The sequence below is a fragment of the Pan troglodytes genome, chromosome 16 (genome assembly GCF_028858775.2).
Source record: "Pan troglodytes isolate AG18354 chromosome 16, NHGRI_mPanTro3-v2.0_pri, whole genome shotgun sequence".
NCBI classification, from domain to species: Eukaryota; Metazoa; Chordata; class Mammalia; order Primates; family Hominidae; genus Pan; species Pan troglodytes.
The window spans coordinates 51,669,694-51,673,530 of record NC_072414.2 but is presented as its reverse complement, the minus strand read 5'-3'; positions in this window follow the sequence as shown (position 1 = coordinate 51,673,530).

Below are 3,837 nucleotides of genomic sequence, written 5' to 3'. Positions count from 1 at the left end.
GTTTAATTACCGACAAAATTATTTCTAAAACAACAGATTGATCTAATATTGTGTCATATACTTGAAAGGCTCATACACAGCTGGTAAGCATAATACCTTCCAAATTTGAAGGTCATGGCTACTCTTCAACCCTTCCTGTAAGGTATTTTACAAAACAGTGGCCTAGAGTAGCAAAATTGAAGTGGATGTGAGCTAACCTTTTAAGATTTATCCTACATTGAACACACATGTGGCTGTGACCATTCTCATGTACTTACAAACCTTCTGTTACAAAAGGGAACTTTCCTATATTTTTTGTCCTCCTCAGTCCTAAACTTGGCATGCTAACTTAAAACCAGTTATAGGAGAGAGATGCTGGAGGATTCCCAGGATGAAACATTCCTCAGCAGCCTCCTGACTTAACTCAGATCCAGCAGCTCTTGGCAGATCCTGAACTAATGTCATTACAGTGAATTAAGCCAAAACGATTATTGCTTGCTCACATTTTAGGAACACTTTTTGTTGAAGAAGAAAACTAACAATAACAAGTTAGGCATTCCTTCTGAATTTACCATATAAGGATTATGTATAAACAATTATATTGAATTTGTCATTAGATTCTATATTTGTAGACGATTTAACGTAGTCTTTCATCTGTACATCTTTATCTTGTTCAAAATGGGCTGAGGTTTTTAATAGGTGGTTTTCTACCACATTAAGTACTTGGTTCTTCAGTTTAAAAAATATGAAGAATAACTTCAACTCTTTTTTGCATTATTTTGATTTTTGATTTTGCAGTCATTGCTCCTAACTGTAGATACATGTTGCAAAAGTGACGTTTTTCTGAATTTTTTTTAAAAGTAGAAGACTATTCTGTTAAACATTAAAATTCAGAGACAACAGTGATAACACCTGGGATATAATGAAAATGAGGTGCTGTGAATCAGTAAACTAAAGGGATACCTGCTTTAACCTGCACCTTAATGGAATCTGGTATAGAGATGTACCCACAATAAATGTTTTATAAGATTTAAGATCATAATAGTAGGTTAGAGGAAGAGCATTTATTAAGTCTGTTGTTTCTAATCTATAGCTAAGTTAACATTTTCCCATATTATTCCATTTTAATTTCCCATTACTGACCAAGGTGAAAGTATATGTGATTGTACTTTTATCTTTCTGTTGGGATCATGGATCTAATTTAACTGGCTTAATTTGATGCTTCTGTCACTAGGCTCTAAGTGCCCCTTTTTTAGTCAGAAGTTTTTCATGTGAAATAATTTGATTCTGTGTTCTGCTTGATCATACTCCTAAGCAAGCACCAAGGGAAGACGTTCTATTCACCCCACAATTTAAGCTTAACAATCTTTAACTCAGAGGGAGATATGAAGAAATACGATTCTAAGTAGGGTCTAGCAGAGGCATTGGAAAGTGATAAAGCTAGGAAGTAAGAGAAAGCAAATCTTTATAAAGGGATAAAGACATAGTTGTTACCTCTTTTTTTTTTTTTTTTTTTTTTGGAGACAGAGACTCACTCTGTCACCCATTCTGGAGTGCAGTGGCGCAATCCTGCCTCACTGCAACCTCTGCCTCCCGGGTTCAAGCATTTCTCCTGCCTCAGCCTCCTGAGTAGCTGGGATTACAGGCACACGCCACAATGCCCGGCTAATTTTTGTATTTTTAGTAGAGACGGGGTTTCGCCATGCTAGGCTGGTCTCGAACTCCTGACCTCGTGATCTGCCTGCCTCAGCCTCCCAAATGCTTGGATTACAGGCTTGAGCCACCACGCCCGGCCATGTGTGTCCTTTTAAGGGAAGTACCATATGTGACTGCTGATGGTAACATTTCTTGTATGCAGCAGGAAAACCTGCAGGCTATACGCAAGGTATGTGAATAAAGACTGTGGATTGTAGGGGGAAAGGTTGATAATACATACCCATGATAAGAATTCATATTTTCTCTTTCTTTGTCTCTTCATACAGAAGCAAGTTCGAGCAGAGAAGGTTAGCAGTTACAGCACTTAAAAGTTTAGGATTGAGGGTTTTTGGTTGGTTTTTTTGTTTTTTTGTTTTTTTCATATTTCACTGTTGCTGAACATTGATTTAGTCTTCCAAAATGGACATCACTAGTAAGTGCACTGAATACTGAAATACGCTGATTGGCAAGCATGTATCTGTAGCTAGAATTTTTTTAACCGTAATTCCAGAATTTAAAAAGGTAAGAGATCTGCTTTTTGATAGAGGCCTTTTAAAAAGACTATATAACATTTCTGTTTGGCTGTTTATGTGAATGCTCAGGGAATTTGGACATGTGTTTTATACAGAAGTGGCTTTTTATATTTCTTCAAGTGATAAATTAGCATTAGGACATATCAGATAGAACAGGCCAGTTTCCTGATGAGATTGGTAGAGACGTTACGGTAGGTTCATCCTTCCTTTTTCCATGTTATATGTGGAGAAGTGTTAAACTTGGTCAAGCAAATGGGAGTAGGAGATAGGCTGAAAATAGAGATTGCTACACCATTCTATTTTGTTTTCATGCCTGTTTTTTCTCCAATCCTGTATGGACATTTGGAAATGGACCACAAATCTGAGAGGGATAGAGTAAAAAGAGGCATTAATGTATGTACTCACAAGTTAGACCTATTTTGCTGTTAAAATAGGTCTGGTCTTGTCATAGGTCATAGGAATTGTGTAGTTTGAGTTGCTGGGAGAAAGAGTCAAGAACTTAGACTTGAATGGGAAGGCCAACTGGTGAGGGAAGTGGGGTATTATCTACTCAAATGTTCTAAGCTAATACAAAAGAATTACCTGGCAAGCATCCCCCTCTGCCCTTCTTGAGATTCTGAATGAACTTAGAATCAGATCAATGGTGAGACCCAGTTATGTAACTTTCCTTTGAAGTTCTAAAGGATAATTGAAAATAAAGTAGTATGGCATGTTTAACAGTAAGGAGTGACACTAAAATTTGAATGTAACAGTATGTTGCAACTATTTATAATAGACCTATTTATGTTTTGAGAACTAAGTAAAATGCTATGAAAAATTCACATAAAGCACTTAAGCACCAAATGAAAATCATTTCGTGCTTTCAAATTAATGATACTAGGCTTGTAGGATGTCTTAGAATCATGTTTAACAAGAAGTTAAAATATTTGCATTTTGAAATTTTTATGCAGTTTGGCTAAGGAGGAACTTGGAAAATAACATTCATCAGCTTCTACACTGCACTTTTTGTATGTGGACTTTGTAAAGTTTAATGTCCGTTTAACAGTTGCTTGTTTATTTGTGTAAACCTAGCTAGTAAATATTGATGATGTTCAGGGCCACTGACTTGCACAGCCCTTGGAGCACTATTCACACAGAACACAATTCAGAGTTTGTTAAGACATTAACACACTTTGATATCTATTCCAAAAATACTTTTGTTACCACAAGTTCATTGCTGTCATTTAGACAAAATTAATGTACTGTGATATTTTCCTACTCTTAAGATGATGTTGCCCAGCCTCGTACTGTCAGAAATTCAGTTCTGATGTCTGTGTGTGCAAGATATTAATGTGGTCCCTGTAAGAAATACCAGAGTTGGTCATGATTTACTAAGGAGATGTAATATTTTCTTTGACCTGTTAGGAATATAACTTGTGTCTTGATTTGTTGCACATCATATTTTTTGCAACATTAATGAATTTAAATAAATTAATTGGAACGTTCGTCTTTGTCTTTTTATCACATTTTTCTTTCATTATGCTACTAAATTTTTGCTTTGAATTATCCTATAAACCTCTTAAATAATTTCAGACCTTTACACTTGTTTCCCTTTCTATAGTCTAAGTGCTTCTATTCTTTGGGGATTAGA